The sequence below is a fragment of the Periplaneta americana genome, chromosome 9 (assembly GCF_040183065.1).
Source record: "Periplaneta americana isolate PAMFEO1 chromosome 9, P.americana_PAMFEO1_priV1, whole genome shotgun sequence".
In the NCBI taxonomy this organism is placed as follows: Eukaryota; Metazoa; Arthropoda; class Insecta; order Blattodea; family Blattidae; genus Periplaneta; species Periplaneta americana.
This window is the reverse complement of record NC_091125.1, coordinates 80,512,653-80,530,508: the sequence shown is the minus strand read 5'-3', so window position 1 is coordinate 80,530,508 and position 17,856 is coordinate 80,512,653. Positions and strand designations below refer to the sequence as shown.

The window sequence follows — 17,856 nt, the reverse complement described above, 5'->3', positions numbered from 1 at the left end:
GCGCCGTTGTCCAGACAAGGTTAACAAGAGAGATAGAATGAGAACAAGGACAACGAGGAGAATACAAAGTAAACAAGAAGATACAAGAAGAACAAGGGGACCACAAGGAGAACTAGTGGAATACAAAGACAACAAGGTGGATACAAGAAGAACAAGGGGACCGCAAAGAGAACTAGGAGAATACAAAGAAAACAAGAAGATACAAGAAGAACAAGAGGACCACAAAGAGAACTAGGAGAATAAAGAGAAAACAAGGGGGATACAAGAAGAACAAGGAGACCACAAGGAGAATGAGGAGAATACAAAGAAAACAAGGGGATACGAGAAGAACAAGGGGACCACAAAGAGAACTAGGAGAATAAAGAGAAAGCAAGGGGGATACAAGAAGAACAAGGGGACCACAAGGAGAATGAGGAGAATACAAAGTAAACAAAGGGATACAAGAACAAGGGAACCACAAGGAGAACTAGTGGAATACAAAGACAACAAGGGGGATACAAGAAGAACAAGGGGACCACAAGGAGAATGAGGAGAATACAAAGTAAACAAGGGGATACAAGAACAAGGGGACCACAAGGAGAACTAGTGGAATACAAAGACAACAAGGGGGATACAAGAAGAACAAGGGGACCACAAGGAGAATGAGGAGAATAAAGAGAAAACAAGGGGATACAAGAAAACAAAAGAATGACAAGGAGAACAAAGGGAAGACAAAGAGAACAAGGGGAAGACAAAGGGAACAAATGGAATATATGGAAAATACGACGGCAAAACAAGGAGGTTAAGGTGAATACAAGAACAACGGAAATACTGGAAAAGGGGAATACAGAAAAACAATGGGAATCCAAGGAGAACAAAAAGAATACAAGGAGAACAAAGAGAATACAAGGTGAACAAGAAGAATACAAGGAGAACAAGGAGCATGCAAGGTGAACAAGAAGAATACAAGGAGAACAAAGAAAATACAAGGTGAACAAGAAGAATACAAGGAGAACAAGGAGAATACAAGGTGAACAAGAAGAATACAAGGAGAACAAAGAGAATCCAAGGAGAACAAGAAGAATAGAAGTTGATCAAGAGAAATACAAACGGAATAATGGACGTACAGAAACTCCAAGAATACAAGGAAAATAAGGAAACGACAAGGAGAACAGGAGGACGACATGAAGTATAAGGGTAATACAAGAAGAACAAGGAGAGAAGAGGTTGCAATGTTATGTGAAGTTTAATTCCCAAGTTATCCCTTCCAATATCTAATGACGAGCAGTACGCAGTTCTACGTCAAATCCGAACCCAGTAATCAACAGAAGCGGGAATCGAACCCAAATCCGGATTCAATTCCGGTTCAGTAGGTAAGCTGGCGTACCGTCTGAGCTACGCTGATGGCTTATTAGCTTTAGGAATCTTCAATTAATTAAAAATATTACAACATTAATGGTGGTGGTGGTGGTGGTGGTGGTGGTAGTAGTAGTAGTAGTAGTAGTAGTAGTAGTAGTAGTAGTAGTAATAATAATAATAATAATAATAATATGAACATTTTTACCTATTATACTCGTAATATGTTTGTAAAGAAATGTTTTCGAGTCAGGAAAAACAGAGTTCATGACTGTCTATTAAGGAAACATTGATGCCACTGGTATTCTATTAGTCCACTGTAGACATAATTATAACTATTCACTTATATTAAGTTTCATTAAGTAGTAAAATTCAATGGTATAAATAAAATAGAATACACAAATATCTTGTATCTTCAATGTCAAAATTTATACGAATTTTCCTCGTCAATTTCCAGCGTGTGGCGGCACACAGAACAAAGACGATGTTCACGGAAGTACTTGCAAGCTAGAGGATAACATTTGCAAGCTATTGTACCAGCAGTATTGTCAATGACACTCAACATCTGTCTTAAGTTACATGCATGTCATCTTCATTAGTATCGACCTGCTGTGACCTTATATGAAGCACTATATAACACCGTGTGCCTGCAGTCATCGCATTGCATTGAACCGAAGATGAACTTCAGAATTCTTATAATTTTGTGTGTCATTCTTGGGGTAAGTTCTGTTTAAATTTCGTGACATACAGTTTGTAAGTATTTAATGTGTACACATAATTTTCAACTCAAACTCGAATCATACTGCATATCACAAGAATATACTCAGTGGGCCAAAAGCAGAAAAAAAAAGCGAAGTGTCGTTGGAAATAATGAATATGTTTCAAATATTTTTTATCTTCGGAATTTGTACGATAATAACTTTCTTGTGTTAAATATTATTAACGTACCTTGTTAACATGTTTCGACCTATTTTTCGGTCATCTTCGGAACTGATCGTTGTTGGTCTTGGCGCCTCTTGTTTCCTGTGTGGGTGCGTTTTGTAGTGTAGAGTCAAACAGTGTATGTGTTTTGAAATTGAGTTGTGTGTTCAGAATATCGTTGGGTTGTGTTTTCGTGTGTCTATATTTCGTATTGTTCTAGTGTGTTGAGTTTCTGGCTTTTTGGTTGGATGTTCAGTATTTCTATGTCTGTGTTGATGTCTCTGTAGGTGTGGTTGGCATTTGTGATGTGTTCTGCATATGTGGAGGTGTTTTGCAATTTTGTTATGGCTGTTATGTGTTCTTTGTAACGTGTTTGAAATGACTGTCCTATGTAGAAGTTGTTGTAGGTGTTGCATTTGAGTTTGTATACGCCTGTGTGGTTGTACTTGTTTGTTTGTGTGTTGAGATGTTTTTGTAGAGTGTTATTTGTCCTATATGCGATGTTGTAGTTTAATTTCTTGAATGAGGTTGCAGTTTTATGTGTGTTTTTGTTTTCGTATATTAGTGTGATGTATTTTTTGTGTTCTTGTGTTTGTGTTGTGTTCTTCTGTTTTTTGTGACGTTGTTTTGTCTTACGTATTATGTTGTCTACTATGTTGGGGTTGTATCCGTTTTCTTGTGCCATGTATTTGTTTGTGTTTAGTTCTTCGTTATAATCCTGTTTTTATCTAACGAATTGAACAGGCTTCATATATTAAAGCCTTTTACAAAATCGAGAAAATGTTTGAGAAACGAGCAGAGCGAGTTTTTCAATTTCGAGATTTTGTAGTGCACTTCACAAACGTGTATTGTACAGTATATTTTGAAAATAACAGTTTTAAAAATATTAATATACATGAACAGCTGACTGAAGGTTAGCAGTCTGCCCAACGTACAAACTTCACCATCATCTTCTATGTCAAGAAGTAAAATTGATTCAGGTGCTTTTAATATTTCGTATTCAATTGAAATGATTTTATTTGTTTTTGTTAAGTTAAGTTAGAATTCTTTAAATATAGTTAAGTACATTTAAAATGCAGTGATTTGTTTCGTATAATGTATATTGAATAACATTTCCTTTTGCGTATGAATTTTGCATGCCTTGTAGGATTGTAGCATACATAGAAGGCAGTGGGTTTCATTACAACCCTAGAGCAGTTATTTCTAATATTTCAACATACTTATCTAGGTTGGAAACTCTGAATTCAGTAAAATCAACTTTCAATCGTGGCTTCCGTTTGCTGTAATAATTACGAGAAAAGACACTATCGTGCAACATATATTTCATTAACATTTCTACTTCCTTTTGCGTTAAATTTATAGGGTGTAAAACAAGACGTTGCAAAACATTGAGTTTTAGAGTGCAATTTTTAATCAACTTATTATATGGCAAAACATGGAGTAATATTATTTTTATGGAAATTCAATATTAATAGAAAAATAAATTAAATACAGGACTCAATATGACCGATCTCATACTTCACAACTTTCTATAACTGTGTTCTCCACTTGTCTATTTCAGAGGCGATTTGTCTCTGGGAAAGTTGGAGCCAGCAATCACGTATGCACTTCTTTAAATGGAAGATGTCGCCAATGTTCTCTCGTTTATACACAATCTTCTATTGCTGACTCCATACCTTTCTATAACATAACCTCACTTTGCATTAGAGAAAAATAACTGTAATAACTTCCCCACTTTGCACCATCCAAACACAAACTGCGCGCCTGCCTCTGCAGCGTAAATGATCTTGAAGGAGACATGCAAATTTCGCTCTCTTGTGAGGGTCCCCTACCAGATATGAACATATGTCTACACTTGGATGTTATATTTTGGAGTGTTGTAAACACACCTAACCAACAATTGAGTGTTAAAGACAGGAGTGTGAAATATGATTTTTGGCCGGCTAGCTGCTTGAAATGACGCACTGTGTAGTAGATTAGATTTCTTATTAAGCGTTGAAGGACAGATAGAGACCAATGCTTCAAAGGATAATATCCTAATGGATCATGTAGATAGGTCAACATGTTCACGTAAATGTTTAATACACACTTAATCATTAGAAGTCGGACGTCCAATTTTTGTACACAATCCGATACATAACAATGGAAAAAAATGATAGGGACAAGAATTATGAAATGATGGTATTCCTTATTTCAATAGAAATAACCTAGCGTCCTAGAATATACCTAGGAAACTTAATTTTTTTCCACTGTTTCATTTCGGACTTAAGGTCTTTTAATTCGGCATTTTAATCAAAATAGCCACTATGCCTTATTCGACTAGAAAGCAGCTCTATTCAATGGTATATTATGTGTTTTAAAGAAGCAATACACACTTTGGGAAATACAGGCTTTAAAATTATGTACAGTTTTTATTTGGTCACTGTGTACATACCTCCCTAAGGGTCAAATCATCCCTCCTAAGATAAAAATATTTTAAAGAATAGTTCCATACGAATTAATTCAGAGAGAATCTTTTCTCTAGGCATTAACTTTCTTATTACGCCAAGAATATGGAATGTATTGTTATTCTTCAAAATTAACCTTGATATTTTCACAGAAATAAAATTTTTCGGAATCCTCTACACCGATAAGTTAGTATCAAGCAAACTGCCAAATTGTTCAGCTGCAAACTATTCTCTTCTCAACTACTGGGCAGATTATTTGTTAATCAAAGCCAATTCGTCTGAAAATCATGCTTATAATAAGTGTGTATCCAATGCCAACCCACTTCACTTACGTGATTGGGGTTCCGCATATTGTGGATAGATGGCAGGACTGTGACCCATTTTCAAGTTGCACGCCACTTATTGTATAATATTTACTTTAAAATGTAACATTACTGAGCAGATATATAAAATTAAACAAAATTGCAGTTTGAAACAGTTCTGAAACGAATTCTTACCTGTCAGTACCTACATAACTTATAGTGACAAGTGAATAAAATTGGTTAATTTACATTGCCAACAGTTTTAGCTCAAGATGACAATTCTTCTGCATAAAATTAAACCGCATATTGGTTCTGTAAATAAAAGTCGATAATGATATGGAAGAAACAATTCTGTCTTAAATCATAGCGGAACTTAGCGTTTCAATCTGTGTTCAGGTGTTAACATTTTGCTATAACTTGTTTGAGGAGAGTACATTGCAGATGTGCCTACATTAATATTACCTACATATTTTGGATGAAAGCTAGTTCGTGTTTCCGCGCTTCCTTTAATTTCATACCTTACCTGGATATCAAATACTCACATATACAACTCGAAATGGTTTTCAGTGGCAGATATAAAGACATCACAATTTCTTGTTGTAAGATTAGTAAAAAAAAACTGTGACTGAATCATTCTATCTATATTTCCAGGTCATAATGGTGCATGGACATGGATTAAAGGGTATAGGACACAAATTGAAGAAGTTTGGACATAAGGTGGGACACGCCATCGAACGTGAGGGCGCAAAGCAGGTTGCAGGTGCGGTTGTTGGAGCATTGACAGGAAAGAAGTGAACGTCATGATGCTCAAGACGCTACGAATGGAAATGCAGCACAGAGTCAATGTGATCATAAAGATAGCCATTAATTTCTAGTAAATTCAATTTTTTGAAGTTTTATGTCTATCCTTTATGAAAACTATTAAGATACGAATTTATTCTACAGTCTTAATCCGATATATATGACAGTATTCTCAAATAAAGTAATATATTATGCACGCACAATTTATCTTTCATTAGGAGTCTAATTAAATACTCAAGTGTTCCTGGATTTTTATATTCCAATTAATACTTATTTTCCATTATTTTTCCTACACATTTACATGATTATTTCTTTACAGTTTCATACTTTATATGGTATCATTTACATTGACTAATGTCATCCGATATTACTCAATGTTTATACCTAAGTATATTTTAAGAAGTGGTTTAGCGTGGCTAAGATTGGGGGCATGGAAGGGTAATAAAATTGTCAACGAAAAAGGAGAGCGCCTTTGTCCACTGTGCAGAGAAAAGAACTCCTATTGACATATTTTATTACAGTGTGTCGAATTGGAACATGTACGGAGGAAATATCTACCAACCTCGAATCTAAGTCAGAATAGGAGTTCGCTTGCATGTCTTAACCTCATGGGGACTAGAGAATGCGAACAAAAGACTGGATTGTTCCTCTTGAAGGCGAGACAGGTTATAACTTCAGCTGTTGATGTTTGTGGCACTAACTGACGAAGGGATAATGGTATCTACAGAATTATACACTTGTATATCTGTTTTAGGTTAGGATATATTATATAATGTGTTTTGTTGTGTCATTTTCATTTTAAAATGTGTGTTCTTTTAGAGAATGGTTGAATAAACTCATAGTGAGGGGGGTGAAACCTACAAAGTAGGACTTGTTTTAAGTACAAAGCACGTACGGTCATAAGACGCGTGCAGTGGATTTCAGAGAAAATTATGATAATATGACATCTGTATGTACAATATTACTCAATAAATCCGTCTACACCTAAGTATATTTTAAATTTTAAATTGTATCTAGACTTCTCATGACCAGCCCAGCCACTGCTCAAAGAATTTTATTTAAATCTTCTCATTGACTGTTGTCAATTCAGATTTTTGCATTTAACATAAGTGTTTCACACAAACATTCCACATAGATACAATTCGGTTTCATCTCGAAATATTTCGAATTCTCACACTTTTCCTACTACACATTTTTGGCTTGTAATGTATACAACCGTGTACATTCGATCTACACCAAGAGAAAAATATGTATTGATCTTGCGGAACGGAAATTCGTCAATCCTATAAAATAGGGGTCGTCAGCACAGAGCACGCTGGGGCTAGTCTATCTTATCCGCGGAAAACGCAGTGCACTAGGTGCACTCCGTAGCTGCTAGCGGGTATGCTCTCTATCTCTCCCTGTTGCACGAAAGTGCTCACGGGACGGCACCGCGTACGCTTTGCATATTTCAGCGAGTGCTGACGACCACTGCTGTAAATTGATTAATTCACATACAGGTGAATGAATAAGAATAATATCTACGTGAAATTCTCACATACTTTTATACAGCTAATTGTATATGGCTCAGAAAGATAATTATAGCAATAATGTCAATGAAGTTAGGACAATACGTAACTACTACACAGCATTAATAAATCTCCGAGGTAAAGTCTATAAATGCACACATTATTTACGACACCATCCATTCCTAAATATACTGAAGTCTTCGAATAATTTCAGTAAGTTAAAAGATTTTTAGTTTAGTTTTGTAGTGTTCAAGTTAATCTTATTTTTCTCATCTTAGTCTTCGTTTGTTCTAGTTTGTTTTAATTCATTTTCTATGAGTCTCGGTTTTATGTTAGCTCAAGAAGGTTCTGTTTATGTTAGTTTTTATTTATTCAGGTTATTTTTTCTTTCTGTCAAGCTTGAAGCTTGACTTGTTCAGATTACTTTAGATTTTTAGTTTCGCTTCGTTTATGCTAGTTTCAATTCCTTTAAGTTAAATTTGGATTGCATAGATTGTTTTTGTAATAGTTATAGTATCTAATAGCAGTAGTAGTATAGTAGTAGCAGTAGTAGTAGTAGTAGTAGCGGTAGTAGTAGTAGTAGTAGTAGTAGCAGCAATAGTAGCAGTAGTAGTAGTAGTAGTAGAAGTAGTAGTAATAGCAGCAGCAATAGTAGCAGTAGTAGTACTGGTAGCGGTAGTAGTAGTAGTAGCAGCAGCAGTAGTAGTACTAGTAGTAATAGTAGTAGCAGCAGCAATAGTAGTGGTGGTAGTAGTAGTAGTAGTAGTAGTAGTAGAAGGAACAGTAGTAGTAGTAACAGTAACAGTAGTAGTAGAAGCAGCAGTAGTAGCAGTAATAGTAGAAGGAACAGTAGTAGTAGTAGCAGTAACAGTAGTAGTAGCAGCAGCAGTAGTAGCAGTATTAGTAGAAGGAACAGTAGTAGTAATAGTACTAACAGCAGTAGTAGTAGTAGTAGTAGTAGTAGGCCTAGTGGTAGTAGTTGTAGTAGAAGTAGTAGAAGAAGAAGAAGAAATAGGTGTAGAAACAATAGTATTTTTAAATTTTATTGAATTGAATAACCTAACAAGTCCCAATGAGTTCAAAGACCTCCTACAAGAGAAACATCTCTTTCATATTTAAGATAATGCGCGTAAGGTGTTTGTCGAGCTGTCTGACACTATCATTTTTCACGGGTACTGTCTTTGCATGCCATTTCATCCTATCCTAGATCTCGCTATGCTGCGCCAATGTCTTCTTGCGCGTTCTACCCTTTCTGCCCTTTGCGTCTTTATCTTCAACTGGATATTTTGCCAATTTGTGGATTAGTTCCCAGCAATGCCCAAACATGAGAGAGGTAAGCAATGTAAAACAAAACTCTTCTTCTTCTATATAAAAATAATCGCAGAGTTTGTGCTATAATCTGAAAACTCCTGCATAGTTAATATCGAACTTCGCCACACTCGACGAATTTGAACCGAACATAGCCCGTGTAATGCATGAAGCTACTATACGACAAAGGCATCTGAAACCCTAACCCAAATAACTGAGCGGTAGTGTCGCTCCCTGTCCTTGGTAAACCTACCACACACCACTCACACCCTTCCTCACTATGCTAAATAAGCTGGCCTAAAGGTCTCGAAAAGCGAAAAGACAGAATAGCAAAGGAATAAGTATTGCCACATTTCGTAACTAAGAATTTTCAGAATTACAATGAGTAATTCATAAAATAAAATAAAAAAAATTGTTTCTCAATAATTATTATGTATTTATTTCTGCAAACTTAGCATTATTAGTCTTTCCACGGTAAAAGATTACGAACGTAAACTATCCCACCATTAGGACGTCTGGGAGAGGGATACTGGAAGACTGGAAGACGCTACTTAACCGTTGGGATGGAGCACTCTTGTGCAAGGAGGTAAGTTGGAAAACTTGAAACAAGAAAGAAGAAACAGAGTGGACATGATGGGAATATTTTAAGTGTGGTTGGAAAATTGTAATGCGTTGGTGACTGATGAATTTGTTGTTTATTCAAATGGTGAATGTAAAAGTAGTCGTGGTATTGGTGTATTACTAATTACTGGGTTCACGTGTGAAAGATAAGTGATATCAGTGCACTATGTATAAGATCGGGTCATAAAGGTGAGGCTACTAGGCAAGGAAATAGACTCAGTGATAGTGCGAATTTACATACCACACAGTTAATTACGAGACGAGAAATTGGAAGAAAGTACGACAAGATAGAAGAAGATGGGAGCGTGCGCATTTGTAATGGGCGACTGAAACGCAGTAGTATGTAAGGAGGAGATGGAAAAAAAATTTGGAAAATTTGGAATGACGAAAATATATTACAGAGGGGTGTCTTTGATGAAATTCTATAAAAGAATACAAAAAAGGTGGATACAAGAAGAACAAGGGTACTACAAGGAGAACGAGGGGAATACAAAAAAAACAAGGAGGACACAAGTAGAACAAGGGGACCACAAGAGAACGAGGAGAATACGAAGAAAACAAAGGAGCTACAAGAAGATCAAAGTGACGACGAAGAGAACCAGGAGAATACAAAGAAAACAAGAGGATACAAGAAGAACAAGGGGATCACAAGAAGAACGAGGTGAATACAAGTAAACAAGGGAAATACAAGAAGAGCAATGGGACCACAAAGATAACGAGCAGAATACAAGGTAAATAAGGGGATATGAGAAGAACGAGGGGACCACAAGGAGAACGAGGAGACTACAAAGAAAACAAGGCGTACAAGAAGAACAAGGGGATCACAAGAAGAACGAGCAGAATACAAAGAAAACAAAGGGATACAAGAAGAACAAGGGGACCACTAGGAGAACGAGGAGAATACAAAGAAAACAAGGCGTACAACAAGAACAAAGGTATCACAAAGAGAACGAGGAGAATACAAAGAAAACAAAAGGGATACAAGAAGAACAAGGGGACCACTAGGAGAACGAGGAGAATACAAAGAAAACAAGGCGTAACAGAAGAACAAGCGTATCACAAGGGGAACGAGCAGAATACAAAGAAAACAAACAAAGGGATACAAGAGGAACAAGGGTACCACTAGGAGAACGAGGAGAATACAAAGAAAACAAGGCGTACAAGAAGAACAAGAGGATCACAAGGAGAACGAGCAGAATACAAAGAAAACAAAGGGATACAAGAAGAACAAGGGGACCACTAGGAGAACGAGGAGAATACAAAGAAAACAAGGCGTACAACAAGAACAAAGGTATCACAAAGAGAACGAGCAGAATACAAAGAAAACAAAAGGGATACAAGAAGAACAAGGGGACCACTAGGAGAACGAGGAGAATACAAAGAAAACAAGGCGTAACAGAAGAACAAGCGTATCACAAGGGGAACGAGCAGAATACAAAGAAAACAAACAAAGGGATACAAGAGGAACAAGGGTACCACTAGGAGAACGAGGAGAATACAAAGAAAACAAGGCGTACAAGAAGAACAAGAGGATCACAAGGAGAACGAGCAGAATACAAAGAAAACAAAGGGATACAAGAAGAACAAAGGGACCACTAGGAGAACGAGGAGAATACAAAGAAAACAAGGCGTACAAGAAGAACAAGGGGATCACAAGGAGAATTAGGAGAATACAAAGAAAACAAGAAGATACAAGAAGAACAAGGGGACAACAAGAAGAACAAAGGGACAGCAATGAGAACAAGGGGAAGACATAGAGAACAAGGGTAATACAAGGAGAAAGTAGTAAGACAAGCAGAAAAGGGGAAGGCAAGGAGAATGAAAGGAATAAAACGAAAACAAAATGGAAAACGAGGAGAAAAAGAGGAATAAAAGGGAACAACGGAAATACTGGTGTAACGGGAATATAAGGAAAGTAATGGGAGAACAATCAGAATAAAAGGAGGTAAGGGGAATACAAGGGGAACAACGGAAGTACTGAGACTCAAGGAAAACAAGAAAATAACAAGGACAACAGGGCAAGACATAGAGAATAAGGGTAATAGAAGAAGAAGAAGAAGAAGAAGATGATGACGGGGGTTGCATTCCTATGTGAGATTTAATTCCTAAGTTATCCCTTCGAGTATCTAATTAGAAGCAAAACGCAGGTCTACGTTAAAACCCAATCAAGTAATCAGGAGAAGCGAAAATCTAACCCATGTCCGAGCTCAACTCCGGATCAGCTGGTTAACTCGCCTACAGCTTCTCCTACGCCGACAGATTATTAACTTTAGGAATCTTCAATAAATTAATATACTTAGAGTATAACAGTAATGGCCGCGGCGGTACCGGCACCTTCACCACCAGCACCAGCACCAGCAGCAGTAGCAGCAGCAGCAGCAGCAGTAGTAGTAGTAGTAGTAGTAGTAGTAGTAGTAGTAGTAGTAATAGAATAGTAACAGAATAATAATAATAATAATAATAATAATAATAATAATAATAATAATAATAATAATAATAACAACAAAAATAATAATAAATACCGTCATTTCCCATAAGTAAGGTCCTGAAACACAACTATGGTCCACGATACAACCATTCAAATTTTGCGCTCCATAACGTAATACCTCATTTATCTATATTTTTGCTGTACTGTAGTTTGAAGTCAAGTCACTGCAGCTATCAACGAACGGCATATGTTACTTATACAATGTTCTTTGAATGGTTGTATCGTGGATCATAGATGTGTTCCAGGACCATAGTTATGGGAAATGACGGTACATATAATATTTTTGCCTACACGTAATAATATTATGTTTCTAAAGAAAGGCTTTTCAAGTCAAGATAATAATATATAGTTTATGACTGTCTTTGAATGAAATATTGATTACACTGTTATTCTATTATTCCACTATTGACATAATTATAACCTTCAATCATGCTTTATTAAGTAGTATAAATCAATGGGATATAACAAACAGAAGACATAAATATCTTGTATCTTCAATTTCAAAATTAATACGAATTTTGCTTGTCAACTCTCAGCGTGTGGCGGGACACAGAACAAAAGCGATGTTCACGGATGTACTTACGAGCTAGAAGATAACTTTTGTAAGCTGTTGTACCAGCAGTATTGTCAATTACACTCAACATCTGTCTTAAGTTACATGCATGTCATGTCAATACTGTGAACCTACTGTGACCTTATAAGAAGCACTATATAACATCGTGTGTCTGCAGTCTTCGCACAACAGTGAACCGAAGATGAATTTCAAAATTTTTATCATTTTGTTTGTCATTATGGGGGTAAGTCCTGTTTCAATTTCGTGACGTATACATAGTTTCATAAGTATTTAATATATTGAAGTCAATCATACTCCAATCTTACGGCATATGAAAATAAAATACACATTGGGTAAAAAAAATAACAAAATATGAAATAATGAATATTTTAAAAATATTCTTGATCTAGTGAAAAGAACAAACTTTCCAAATCTTAATGTATTGTATTCATATTTCTACTTCCTTTCATTTCCGTTCAAATTTATTATGGTGTAAAATAAGACATGGCAAAGAACGAGTTTCCGGAAACTACTTTAATTACCATAACGTGTTATATGATATAACATGGCGTAATTAATTTTTATGGAAATTTAATATTGATGGAAAAAGAAATTAAATATTGGGTTTAATATGACCACCGTCATACACCACAACTTCCTCCAGCAATCACGTATGTGCTGCTTTAAATAGAAGATGTCGCCATGTTCCCCGTTCATACACCATCTTATCTAGCTGACTTCATACAAAGAAATTCATATAATTTAAATACGGACTACATGGTGGCCACAAATCTGGAGGAATGAAGCTTGGACAGTTGGTTTGAAGTTAGGTAATTGTTTCTGCGGGTAGGTGGCATGGTGTTCCATTTGGCATAAAATGATAATCTGGCATAGTATCTTCAATATTTGCAAGCATTTTTCCGAGAACATCTTCACAATAGATTTGACTATTAAGTTTTAAGCTTGGTGAATATCACGTCAGCTTTCTTTTCATATGAAACCCTTGCAGAAACCATTACATTGTGAATAAAGTGGTATCTTTCACGAAGTAATCTTTCATGACCAATTTGTTTTTTGCTGCGAACATTAACATAAACCCTGTCATTCAGGATGTTTCTTGGAGCCTCAATAGTGAATTTCTTTTCATCTGTGAACCAGATCTTCCTGATTTCTTCACCCTGTCTGAATTTCGTTGGAGCCTTCTTGCTTTTTCTCTTCTTTTCTGTCTGGTTACGACTGTCAGTTTCGTTATAACTCTTAAAAATTTTCAATTGTAATTCTAGCACACAGATACGCCTGACAGAGCTGCGATTAATTCCTATTTATCTGGATGCTCTCCTTGCAATCAGACTCGTACTTGGGGGGACATCTTGACAGCATACTGCATCTTGAACTACTGCAACATTCTCTAGCACGCATACCGTACTTTCTACTTTTCTTTCGATGCTCCCAATAGTCTGGATCTTTGTCATTAAGCGCTGAACGATAGTTAGAGACCAATGCTTCAATGGATATTTTTCACAATGGAACTTCATGTTTAATACAAATTTTATCATTAGAAGTCGGACGTAACATTTTTATACATAGTTCGATTCATAACAAAGAAGACAAATGATAGCAACAAGAATTACAAAATCGTGGAGTTCTTTATTTCAATAGAAATAACCTGGAATATATCTGGGAAACTTAATTTTTCCGGACTTAAGGTTTTTAACCCCTTTACTCCCACTGTTCCCAAATGGGAACATGCATTATCAGTTTTGTGTGTACTTTGTAAATTTGTAGTGTTTCTATAACGCAGTTTTTACTCCTGGTTGAGTGTTAGAGAAGGCCGTATGGCCTTAACTCTGCCAGGTTAAATAAATCATTATTATTATTATTATTATTATTATTATTTACGGCGTAAATGATTTGAGAGGACCAATAATCATATTATTTTGTTTCTTATGTGTCAATAAGTAGTAATATAAGAAACACAAACATTTTTAATAAAAAATAATTTGGCATAAATGGGTTAATATCAATTCTGAAATATTTATATTCCAATCATTGAAAGTGTCTTGGGATCAAATGGGTTAAGTAGACTTTTAAATCCAAATAACCATTAACGTCTTATTTTAGTAGAAAGTCAAAGAATTAATACAAACTTTGAGAAATACAGGCTTTCAAATTTTGTACAGTTTTTATTTGGTCATTGTGTCAAATCATCCCTTCGAAGATAAATATATTTTAAAGGATATTTCCATATGAATTAATTCAACCAGAATCTCTTCTCACGGTATTAACTTTCTTATTAACGCAAAGAATAGAGAATGCATTATTATTATTCTTCAAAAATAAACCGTGATGTTCTCACGGAAATACAATTTTTCGGAATCCTCTACACCGATAAATTTGTATCAGGCAAACTTCCAAATTGTTCAGCTGAAACTTTCTCTTCTCCAACAATGGACAGATTTTTTGGTAATCAAAGCCAATTCGTTTGAAAATCATGCATATAATGAGTATGTATCAAATGTCAACCCACTTCACTTACATGATTCGGCTTCCGCTTATTACGCATAGATGGCAGAACTATGATCTATTTTCAAGTTGCACACCATTGCACACCACCTGTCATATTTTAAAATTTAAACCTTCTTCTCTGGTTGGATTCCTGAAGTAAAGATTTTCTTTCCATTATGGTTCATTTATGTCTAAAATGTAATTTATATCCTCCAAAAAGTACGTGGCACCTTACACCTTCTGAGTAATTAATTTTTGTTTTTTCCTACCGGGTTTTGCAAAAAAAAAATGGTCATGAATGTTCGCATGCAAATAAATGTTTCTTATTTAAGACATATTGAATACGCAATACTTCCTTAATTCAACCTAAAGTTTATTCGTAAATACATAATGTGCGTGTAAGTATGCTTTTTATGTTTTTTTACACTTGTGTATAATATTTAATTTGAAAATGTAACATTACTGGAAAGTTGTACAAAATTAAACAAAATAGCAGTTTGAAACATTTCTGAAACGAATTTTTATCTATCCCCACATAAGAAATAGTGACAAGTGAATAAAATCAGTTAATTTATATTGCCAAAAGTTTTAGCTCAAAATAACAATTCTTCTGCATAAAATTAAACAGCAACTACTTTGTACATATCTATTAATAGAAAATATTGATTCTGTAAAAAATAGTTGATAATAAAATTAAGGAGGAAACAATTATGTCCTAATTCACAGTGACACTTAGCGTTTCAATGTGTGTTGAAGGGTAGAGGTTAGGCAATATCTCGTTTGAGGAGAATACACTGCAGATGTGCCCACATTAATTTTACTTACTACATGTTTTGGAATAAAATTAGTTCCTTGTTTCCGCGTTTACTTTAATTTCATATCTTACCTGGGTATCACGTATCCATATATACAACTTGAAATGCTTTTCAGTAATGTATCACCAAATCAGACAAAGGTTTTACTTACTCGGGAGATATAAAGGCGTTACAATTTCTTGTTGTAAGATTAATGAAAAACTGTGACACAATCATTCTATCTATGTTTGCAGGTCATGATGGTGCATGGACGTGGATTAAAGGGTTTAGGACACAAAATAAGCAACTTTGGACATAAGGTGGGAAGCGCCATCGAAAATCAGGGCGCAAATATGATTGCAGGTGCGGTCCTCGGAAAACTGAAAGGATAGAAGTGAACATCGTGATACTCAAGACGCTATGGCAGAAAATGCAGCACAGAGTTAATGTAATCGTAAAGGTGGCCATAATTTTCTAGTAGATTCAACTTTATAAAATGGTTTGTGTCTGTTCTTTATGAAAACTATTAAAATACAAAGTTATGCTCTTTTTTAAACATGATATATATTACAGAGTTTTCTGAAATAAATATACCTATTATGGACTCATGAATTATCTTTCAGTAATTAGTATTTATGTGTTACTTGAGTTTGTATATTTTCTGAACAATTTTTCCTTAATTTCCAATATTTTCTCTACCTCTTTATATAATTATTTCCTTATATTTTCATGCTTCATATGGTATCAATCAAATTATATATGATAACTGATGTTACTTAATTTTAATTAAGTGTATTTTAAGTTTTAAAATGAACCTACAGGTCTCTCGACGGACCTACGTCACCACTCAACATTTTATTTCAATTTTCTCATAAAATGATTGCTGTCAATTCAGATTTTTGCTCTTTATGTGTGTCTCACGCGAATATACTACATAGATACAATTCGTTTTCTCGTTCCTCAACCGAATTCATCTCGAAATATTTCGAATTCTCATACTTTTTTCACACCACATTTTTTACGTTTAATGTCCGTATTCGACCTACGCCAATAGAAAATAATGAAAAGACTTTGTTGAAGGAAATTCGTTAATCCCATAAACTGAACAATGTGACGAGGCCATTCCTGTATACATGGGTGTCTGTAACTACGTACTTGGAAAGTTTTACCTTATTAACACTTGTAGCACATCGGCAGGGATTGAAATGTATTTTCTAAAATAACGTTATTCCGATATTCTTTGACAGAGAAGCGAAGCAGAAACATGCAAAAAACCTACGTAATAATAGACTTTAAATACGAGCTTGGTATTACTGACATACTGGTGAATGAACAAGAATAAACAACATTTGGCATTCACTAAATTTAATTGTTTGTGACACATTTTCTTTGTGGCAACTTTTTAATAAGAGAAGTTTGTCACAAAGTACTTTATATATAATCAATATCTGACACGAAAACCAGACTAAGTAATAAATTACTTTAAATATAATAAATATCTGACACGAAAACCAGAAGATTTAGAAACTCGGCAACTGTGGACTCTCACTACTGTCTTCGCGCTACGTGTTGGCGCGAAAAATGGATAGGCGGGACGGGGGAACTTTACACTCTGGCCTGAAAACTTCGGTCCACTTATTTGGCTACAAGGGAACGAAGTCAGACATAAGAGCGTTCGCCTACGAATGAGGGCAGGAAAGCGGCATGTACTGATACGCCGCTTTGTGCGCGCAGTTGTTGAGACACGCTCGACAATCAACGACATCAAGGTCGACAAGTTATCAGTTGTGAGCCAGATGTTGCAGTATTTAACAAGTACAGTGCAGTTTCTTGACACAGTTGCTTAAATATTCAGCGTTGTGCAAAATTTGTTAACAATGCAAAACGCAAAATTCACGCTTGAACAAAGAGTTTTTATATATGATGCATATGTGAGAACAGTCATGTAGAGAGGTGCGTAGGCAATTTGAAGTGAAATATCCGGGTGCTCCAATTCAGGGTAGAGAAACTGTTGACGTCTTGCTAACAAATTAAGGACAACAGGGTCGATACATGCTACAATTCCTAAGCGAAAACGAAGACTATTGACGGAAGAAAAAATTGATGAAATCAGTGCATCATTTACACGCTCTCCTTATAAATCTCTAAGACGTGTTTCACAGGAAGTTAGTGTTTCAAAAACATCAGTCTTTACTGCTGCTAAACTTTTAAAATTGAAACTCTACAGAGTATAGTATAGAAAGCGGAAGCTTACGGATAGACAATTCCCGCAA

General features: G+C 35.4%; 2 long non-coding RNA genes across 2 annotated transcripts; both read left to right on the top strand.

Annotated features, from left to right (window-relative positions):
- Window positions 1-1,797: 1,797 nt before the first annotated feature.
- Window positions 1,798-6,018, top strand: LOC138706136 (uncharacterized). Its single transcript, XR_011333907.1, has 2 exons — window positions 1,798-2,054; window positions 5,657-6,018. It is a non-coding gene; the product is annotated as an uncharacterized lncRNA (long non-coding RNA).
- A 6,043-nt stretch (window positions 6,019-12,061) lies between these two features.
- LOC138705668 (uncharacterized) lies at window positions 12,062-16,187 on the top strand. The gene is made up of 2 exons (XR_011333720.1): window positions 12,062-12,528; window positions 15,838-16,187. It is a non-coding gene; the product is annotated as an uncharacterized lncRNA (long non-coding RNA).
- Window positions 16,188-17,856: the final 1,669 nt, after the last annotated feature.